This window comes from Artibeus jamaicensis, unplaced genomic scaffold (assembly GCF_021234435.1).
Source record: "Artibeus jamaicensis isolate MK-2021 breed Jamaican fruit bat unplaced genomic scaffold, CSHL_Jam_final contig_685, whole genome shotgun sequence".
Classification (NCBI taxonomy): Eukaryota; Metazoa; Chordata; class Mammalia; order Chiroptera; family Phyllostomidae; genus Artibeus; species Artibeus jamaicensis.
Window position 1 is genome coordinate 14,349,479 of NW_026521924.1, and position 9,538 is coordinate 14,359,016.

Below are 9,538 nucleotides of genomic sequence, written 5' to 3' on the forward strand. Positions count from 1 at the left end.
CCTCTATTTACCCATCAGAATGGCGGGTTGTACCAGGTGATTTCAAAAGTCCCTCCAGAATTGGCCATGAATCTATATATGCTTCTCTCGTGCATCTCTCTCCAACACCCAGTAGGAACACAAATGATTTTTTGAAACAAATGTTTTTGAACGATTTTAATTGAGTAGAGTGAAAAGGTAGAATATGGGTGAAACTGGTGCCACCTCACAGCCTCTCTGAGCCTCGACTCCTCTTCTGTCAAATGGAGCTGATGAGGCCACTTTAGAAAGTGGTGAAGATGGAATGGGCTAAGGTACGTGAACAGTGCTGGGTAAGGGTTGGCCCCTCTCCTTCTTTACCCAGCAAATGACAGACCCGTCTCCCATGGAAACCCATGTACAGATTTCGGCCTCCTAAGCCCCTAACCCTGGCACCAGCTTCGATTGCAGTTGTGAGAGCCACTGGGCTGGGTGACTGGAAAAGGAGAGATCAGGAAGTTCTGCTGCTCAGAGCTCAGTGGCTCCATCCCTGGCAGAGGAGAAATCACTACTATTTGGGTGACTGTTGACCAACTGACTTGAACTAAAATCCAGTTACAGTAACCAACAAGGCCTGATCTCATCTAGCCCTAGCTGGCCCCTTTATCTTCTGTTGCTCCTTCCCTCATTCTGCTTCATCTATACCAGCCTCCTCGCTGATCCCCGGGCCTTTGCACAGCTGTTCCCGCTGCATGGAATGCTCTTTTCCCACATTGTCATGGGGCTTGCTTCTTTCTTTTAGGGTTTTGTTCAAATGTCACCTTGTCAAAGAGGACTTCCCTATTACCTTACCTTAATGACTCCTAGCATCGCTCCTCTGCCTTATTTTCCTTTGCAGCATTTATGCCTCATGCACAGTTTATATTTATTTATCTGTTGTCTGCCTCTTACAAGTAGAATGTGAGCTCTATGAGGGCAGGACTTTGTCCAGCTCAAAGTCACACCTCAGTCCCTGGAAGAGTAATTGATAGATGGTGGGTTTTCATATCCATGTATTGAATAAATGGATATGTCGGTGACTGGGTAGATAGGTGGATGGGAGGATGGGTAGATGGATCAGAGGATGTATGGATGAGACTGTGGAAGGATGGGTGATTAGAGGTTGTGGATGGGAGGATGGATCAATGGGTTGATGGGTGGACGGTGGGTGGAAGGATGATGGATGGGAAGATGATGGGTGGGTGGGAAGATGAGTCAATGGATAGATGGGAAGATGGGTCCATGGGTCAGTGAGTCAATGGGTTGGTAGGTCAATGGGTAGAGTAGAAAGAGCACTGGATTTGGAATCAGACAGACCTAGGTTGGACCTGAGGTCAAGCCCTAGCTCTGTCCCTGGCTTGGTTAAGTTGCTTTCTCTCTCTGAGCTCTGGTTTTCTCAGCTGAGGAATATAGGTAATAATCCCTTCTGTCTCTTAAGGGTGTTGTAAGGATTACATGAGGCTCTATATAAAGGAATTAACATGGTACGCGCGCTGAGGAAACCAGCCGCCATTTTGTAAGGAGGCTCAAGCAGCCCAGTGCAAAGGCCCATGAGGAAAGGAACTGAAATCCTCAGCCAGCAGCCAGCACCAGATTGCTGGCCAAGTGAATGAGCCGCCCTGGAGGCATATCCTCCAGTCCCAGACAAACCTCCGGGTGTGTACAGTCCTAGACAGCTGACACCTACACTGCAATGTCCTGAGAGCCTCCAAGCCTCATGTACAACCCACCTATGTCACCCCCAAATTCCTGGCCCTCAGAAACTGCATAATTATGGGCGATTTTAGCCTGAGGTGAGTGAACTTCTTCTGTAATAGTTCAGATGGTAAACAGTGTAGTCTTGGCAGGTCATGTGGTCTCTGTCGCAAATGCTCTGCCATTGTAGTGTGAATCAGCCAAAGACAATACACAAGTAAAGATGACTGTATTCCAGTAAGAATTTTATTTATAACAACAAATGACAGGCCTGATTTGGTCTCTGGTTCATAGTTTGACAACCCCTGTCTTAAACCACTAAAATAAATGATTTATGCATTTCTCATCATGTATAAAAATGGCCCCTTTCTTCATGGAGTTGATGGTCTTATCTGGAATGCTAACTCCATCTCTTGTGCATCTTCCCCATTGAACTGCTCAGACCTCAGGGAGGGTCTGTGTTGATGCACCCCCATGCCTCAGCTCTCCCAGCTCTCTCTCAGAGCCATGCACAGAGAAATGCTCTGTGCATTTAACCTAACTATGTGCCTGAGGAATAAACTAAGTAAAACTTAAGATTGTGCCCCAAGTGGGGAGCAGATTCTTAGGGCTGTGAGAATACTAAGAATGAATGTGGTCTGAAAGGCTTCCTGGAGGAAATGAACTTGAGCTGAATCTTGAAAGGTAAGTGAAATTCAGATGAGCATTAAGCAAAAGGACAATCATTCCAGACCAAAGGGAATGGCAATGAGCAAAGTGTGGAAGGGCATATATATGGTGATGGAGTCAACATGTTGAGAGCCTTGAATACCAGGTAAGGGGCTTAGACATCATCTTTAGAAACAAGGACTTCTCAAACAGAGGTAAAGGGCTTCACAGATGAGCTCTTGGGAGAGAAGTTGTGACTTTCATAAAATTCTGTGACCGAGAGACAATGAAGACACCTGGGTAAGATATTGATGCCGCCGCAAATTTGTGTTTTACTTTAAACAGAAGAGAGAGGTCTTGGTTCAGGTTCCCCACCAAGTAGACACTGAAATGAGGAATCAAGCAAATGTTCAACTTGGGAGGTGATTCCAGGAAACACTGTAAAGAAGGGGAAGCGAGGTCTGGAAGGACAGGCTGTCAAATGATGTGTAATCAAGTAAGCTGTTAATGTAGGATAGGTGGGCTCAATCCCAGCTGGATCTCTACCGGAACTTCTAGGAGTCCGTGGAGGACACACCTCAGAGGTATCACAATTGAGGACAAGGAGCTGGGGATTCAGCCACCAACTCCCATCAATCACTGGCTGAGGGATGCGTACTTTTTAATTCTCCAGCACTTCGGCCTCAGGCAGAGGGTTCCAGCTATTTGGGTGGAAAGGTGTTTGAGTTCTGAGGGGACGTGGACAGGACAGTGACAGTGTGTGCTATAGGTGGGGGTAATACACAAAAAGGAGTATGTTAGGAGGAGTAATTGAGCAGCTGGGGGGGTGTGGGCAGGATGGACATGGACAAGAGAAAAGGTCACAGTCTAAGATCCAGAAAAGTAGCTGCTACAGACCTTGAGGCTGAACCCCAGCTGGGCCAGGGGATGGGGAAGGGGTACTGAGGGGCAGCCTGGCTCCACAGACCCAGGGAGTAGGTGGATTGGTCCTTCTCAAGGTCTTTCCAAGGTCGGAAGCCAGGAGGAGAAGAAGCTGCGTTCAGTTCCAGATGCCCTGGGTTTGAGATACCTGCTGCCTCCCAGACAGAGCTGTGTAGTCAGGTAGGTGATGAGTCATGTCAGAGCTGGGAAATGATTCTGGAGAGCTGCAGAGACGGAGCGAGGAGGACTGAGGTGAAAGCTGATGCAGGAATGCAGCCAGGACTGCAGGAAGGAGAAGGAGGAGCAAGAAGAGTTAGCGAAGGAGAAAAGACTGCAAAGCGGGCAGTGGAAGGGGCAGCGTTTCTGAGCGAATGCATGTGAAGAGCTTAGCACTCAGTGGCAGTAGCTTTGACTTGTTATCAGATTTTCAAATACATTTATCTGGGTTTATTTGAATGTCTGATATATCATGACTGCAAATAAAAATTTATTTAATGAGTTCATGGATGTTTTAAGCCCATCTCACAGATGAGGTCATTGAGGCTCCGAGAGGTGAAGCAACCTTGCTCCTGTCTCGCCTGACTGCAAAGCCCATGTTCTCTGTCTCCAGTGGGTGACACAGAATATCAGGAAGCGTGTCCAGCAGGTCAGAGGGCCACAGGGAGGTTGCAGAGAAAAAGTAGATCTCGTGACAGAGAGGGACTTGTCCCTGGTGAGTAAGCTACACTCGGAGCAGGGAGTAGAGAGGCCAGATCTCCAAGGAGGTGGAGAAAGAGAAGGGAGTGAGAAAGCAGCCATACATGCAGGCAGAACTTCTAAGATGTTTTCTGAGAGGGAGAAAGGGACTGAGGACAGGAGCAAAGAAGAGGTGAAGAGAACAAAGACTGTAGGCAGACGAAGGGGAGGGACAGGGAAGACCTGGCTGGCCACCTGAGAGGGGACAGAGAGAATGAGGGCACTAACAATGGGTGTGGAATCCCAGAGGTGGGATTTAGTCTCATCTGGGCCATGAGCAGTCAGTCCTCCACCTTACAAAAGAAGGACCAAAAAAAATGGACATGCAGAAAACAGGGAAAGTGGGGCCCAGGGGTTTCCCGCTGATGTCTAAGGCAAAGACCACCACGAGCCCCCCATATCCAATCTCCATTTCTCCTGGATAATATTTCCCTCCACTTTTAGCTGAATGGATGGCTGCCCTGCCAAATACTACATTTCCCAGCCTCCTTTGCTGGCCAATCCCACCGGCTAGAATGTGGATGTGTTGGGGGCTATCTGAGGCAGTCCCAGAGGAGCTGTGGAGCTACCAGACGGGAAGAGTCTTGAACTGTGAAGACGTCCCACCAGGCTGCACTGCTCTCATCTGGGCCACTGTGGGAGACAGCTACACCTGCACCATATTAACCGTTCCTACACTGAGCCAAGTCACCCAAGTGAGCAGGCCTCCCACTGCCAGCTAGTCACACTCTCTCTCCAAGTCAGTCACTCCCTCAGTTCTTTTCCTTTGTGGCATTTCTTACAACTGTCGGTCCACTGCCTTCCTTCCTCCCCCAGCCCCTGTCCGACCCCACTATCAACACCAGGAGGGCAGGACATCACCAAACTCACAGTTAAACAGAAGACAGCACAGGGCCGGAGGCAAGGGGCCCAGCGTGTGCCGACAAAGTCCCTGCTTTGGAGGCACGATCAGCAAGAAAACAAATGCATGAGGCCAGCTGAGATGGTGGGGAATGGTGTAAAGGGGGTGAAGCGAGGAGGGGTGGGGTGTGGGACAGGGAGGTTAGGGAGGACAAGAATGAGCTCACCATGGGAGATCCGGAGAGCACTCCAGGCAGAGGGAACAGTGACAGCAAAGGCCCTGAGGTGGTAATGAGTGGGTGTGTTTGAAGACAGGAAGGTGACCGTTTGGCCTGGGGCAGAGAGGTGGAGAGGAGATTGGGGGCTGTGGGCATTGTGGGCAGCTATCAAGTAAGGAGAGAACACGGGAAAGCCATGAGCAGATTTTAAGCAGGGGAGGGGGTGACCTGGTTTTCTTTATAACAAGAGCCCTTAGGCTTCTGGGGCTGGGGCAAGGGTAGGAAGCAGGGGCAAAACCAAAAATCAACTTGGGAGACTTTTAATAAGCACATGCGGACAGGAGGTACTTGGGGGCTTGGACCAAGCTGACGGTCACAGGGGTCATGAGGAGAAGGGGCTCAGTTTGAGAGCTATTTTGCAGGTGAAATTGATTGGGCATGGTAATTATCTTAGCAGATCTGGAAATAAGAATTCAAGGGCAAATTGGTTACCTGAGAGCTGATCCCAGGATGCACCAGAAAGCAAGAAAGTAAAAGAAGACAGGGAAGGGAAAGAAGCAAATATAAGGAGTGGTGAGGATCAAGTTGGACAGCTGGGCTTTTATCCCACCGGGAACTCTGGAGGCAGAGTCGTCTCACCCATGGGACAAGATAGCTGGGGCATGCGGGGGCTCATCCACCAGCTCCCAGACTATGGGTTGAGGGCTATTCCTGGGAGGTGCTAACTCCAGAGCAGTCCAGGTGCCGGGGACTCTGTTGGAGTCCTGGGTTCTGGCCAGCAAGTACCTGAATGGCGAATGCCAAGATGGGTGTGGGCAGGGTACCCACTGATGGAGCTGGAGGCGGGGAGACTTCGGACTGAGTAACTTTGCCAGCACCTCTAAGGAGCTGAACTGATCAGAAGTCACAATGGATTAAAGGAGGACAGTGACAGGGTGGTGGGGGGAGCCCTGGGATTAAGGAGTTGAGAGTATCAGAGCATTGGTGCCTATCACTTCCCCTTGAGCCCAATTTTGGCTGAGCCAGCTGGGAAAAAATGGCTGAGGACTTGGTAGACTAGTATAGGCTGTGAGTCCTGTGGGTCCTTAGGAGTGGGAGGTAGAGGCCAGAGAAGACAGGCAAGCTCAGGGAACCAGGGCTGCAGAGCTGAAGGCATCCGGATCTCTGTCTGCGTCCTCTCTGGGACTTCCATTTCCCCAACCGTGAAATGGGCTGTTGTGAGAGTTAAGAGCAGAGTGTGGAACTTACCTAGAACTTCAGTCTTTCTAATGCCATGGTCTGATCTTGTCCCTCCCCTGTCAGATGCCACTCGATGGCTTTCAGAGAAAGTTGGACAGCTCCCACCCTCCCCCAAGCAAGCAGGGGTCCTGCCCATCTGTTCTGGCCCAAGTATTTGGCATTGGCCCCATATCCCTGTGGAAAATTGATTTATTAATTTATTAATGAATGAATTATTGATCACCCCTCACAACCTCTTGGGGAATTCATTCAGACAAAGCCATGTGCCCCAACCCCATGATCCTATTACTGCTCTGCCCCTCTCCCCACGGCCCTCCTCACTCCCTCCATTCTAGCCACTCTACCTCCCCTTCCATGACCCCAAGTTCATTACTACCTCCAGGCCTGGGCATTTGCTGTTCCCTCCGCCTGACATGCTCTCCCTTGATCTCCGCATCACTCCCTCCCTCCCTCGGGTCTCTGTTCAGGCTTCCATAGAAGCCTTCGCTGACCCTCATCATTCTCTGTCCCCTCCCCCAGCTCTAGTTCTCTTCACAGCACTTTTGTCACTAAGGGCACCCCCTACATGTGTGTGTTTCTCTGTTTTCCTTGTCTCCCCTGCTGGACCGTAAGCTTCAGGAGGACCAGACCTGAACGTGTTGTGTTATTGTTGAGTCCTCAGCCTGGAGACCGGTGCTCAGTAAATATTTATTGAATGAATGAATGAATGCTCAACTCCAGTGCACCCTTCAGGACTCAGCTCAGACCAGTCCTGCGGGCGGGTCTCTGGCACCTCCCCTTGGTTCCCATAATCCCTCCTACAAACATGAATTCTGGAATTCACCCAACTTTGTTGTGATCTCCTGCCTTCCTTCTGTCTCCTCACTGGGCCATGAGGGCCTTGTTTCTCTAACTCTCACCACCTCCCAGCACACAGTTGGTGATTGGTAATGAATGAATCAATAAATCGATCAGTTAATCAACTGCTAAAGGCCAGAACTGGAATGGGGGACATGATGCAAGACAATTTGGGGGCCTAGGATTTCTTACTTCACCTCACGTGTAGTACTTTTCCTATCCCACAACCCGCACATAGTAGGGATGACTAAAATATTTTTGAACAAGAAATAATACCTAACACTTATTAGGCACTTACTACATGTCAAGCACAGTTCTAAGTGCTTTGCATGTATTAATTCATTCAACCTTCACAATAACTCAATTACCATCCCCATTTTACAGATGAGGAAACTGAGGATCGGAGGAGTTAGCAACTTGCCTGAGGTCACAGAAGTAGTAAGCGGTAGAACCAGGGCTGAATCCAAGCAGTCCGACTCTGGCCTCCATATACCAGTAAGCGCTGCTGCCCCTCGGCCCACAAACATGATACAAGTAATAACCATGGCAGCAACTACGATTACTTGCACCTGCTCAGTGTCAGACCTTGTGCCGGATGCCTTGTCTTTTTGATGGACAGAGTCCTCCTTTTGACATTCTCTCCATTTGATAGACAAGAAAAGTGAAGCTCACAGTTAAGGACACACAGCAGGTAAGAGGCTCCTGGTCTCAGCTCCTGCCAGAGTGGAAGCCTTCAGAGGCCTGAACCTTGGCTTCTCTCCTCCACCTTCCTGGACTCAATTCTCCCCCCTCTCCCCACCTCCACTGCCACCCTCATGTAGACCTGGAGCCCAGGCTGGCCCCACACTTGTACCCCCAGCCCATCAGAGGCCTGCGGGCCCCTCGCTATGGAAGCCTCTTTTCGTCCTTCCCTCTCTCCCCCAGCCAATTACCAAGATAAATATGAGTGTGAACATATTTTGGAAATTTTTTACTGCTTTAAAAAAATTTTCCCCTTTGTTTGAAAGAGTGTTACAACTGCAACCACAGAGGGAAGAAAAATCCTACCCCAGCTGACCAGGGCTGCGAATGTAAAACCAGAAACGGCTCTATTGAATAATCAGAACTGAAAACCACCCAAACAATAGAATTCCTCGGAGTTCTGGCTTCAGAAGGACTTGGATCTCCGAGGCTGCCCCGGGGTGGGGTTGGGTCCTGTGCAAACACAGGAGGGGAGATGGGGTCTCGTTCCCTGTACAGTGTTGTAAATACTACTGGACCTTCTTCAAGGGTGTAAGAGAAGTTTTCTTTCCCATCATTTTTGGGGTGATAAGCTGAAGCCTGGGAAAGATGGACAATTGGATTCATACAGCGGATCCAGGATGGGCCTATGGGTGGAGTTCCAGGTTAGAGGCCCCACTGCAGGCTGCACCGGAGGCCACAACTAAGGCTTAGTGTGAAACCAGGATTGTGAGTCAGTGCAGGGCCAGGACTCTGAGTCTATAATAGGGATCGGGGCTCCATCTGCCACAAGGTCAGGGCTGTCTGAGGTTGGGATCAGGGCCTGATGTGCAACAATATTTGGGGATCGGATGGAAACCAAGATGGTGCCTTGGCCTGGGGCTCAGTCTACAACTAAGAATGGGGTCAGAGCCCCTCCTGGGACATGAAGTATGATTTGGTCTCAGGTCAGGGTCAAGTTTCAGTGTGTGATGAAGGAGCAGGGCTCCATCTATGATGAGTTCAATCTGTTACCGTGGTCAGGATTCACCCCAGATCTTCAAATGACCAAAAGGGAGCCTACCACTTCTTGAGAGCACGGGAGAGCCAGTTCAACTGCTAGGCCTCAGTTTCCTCTTCTGGAAACTGGGGATAACCCCTGTCCTGAATCCTTCCATGGTTAAATGGCAGGCCAAATGCAACAATAGATGATGGCAAGCTTTCCAAACTGCAGGATGTTCGACAGATGTTTATAGCAACGCCCCACGAAAACCCCAAAGAAGGCTCACTGTGGAAAAGTCCAAACGTCACCGAGCGCCTGCCCCACCTTCCACCCTAATTTCTCATCCACTGTAAAACTAGCAACAGCTAACAAACAGTCACACAGCATGGCCCTGTGCCAGGCACTGTTCTAAGAGCTTCGTGTAAATTTAATTTAATCCCCAAACAACCTTATGCAGTAGGTACTAATATTATTCCCGTTTTCAGAGGGGGAACTGAGGCACAGATTGGTCCAGTAATTCGATTAAAGTCACATTCTATAGGTAGAAAATCTCTGATTCAAATCCAGGCAGTTTGGCTCCTAAGTCTAAATCAAGTATAGGAACAGGGGGCAGGGGATGAGTCTGGGGGATTCTCCATGGAGCAGACAAATAGGGTGAGAGGCGCAAGTCAGCCATGGGCCCAGCAGCCTGCCTTTGCCCAGGAGG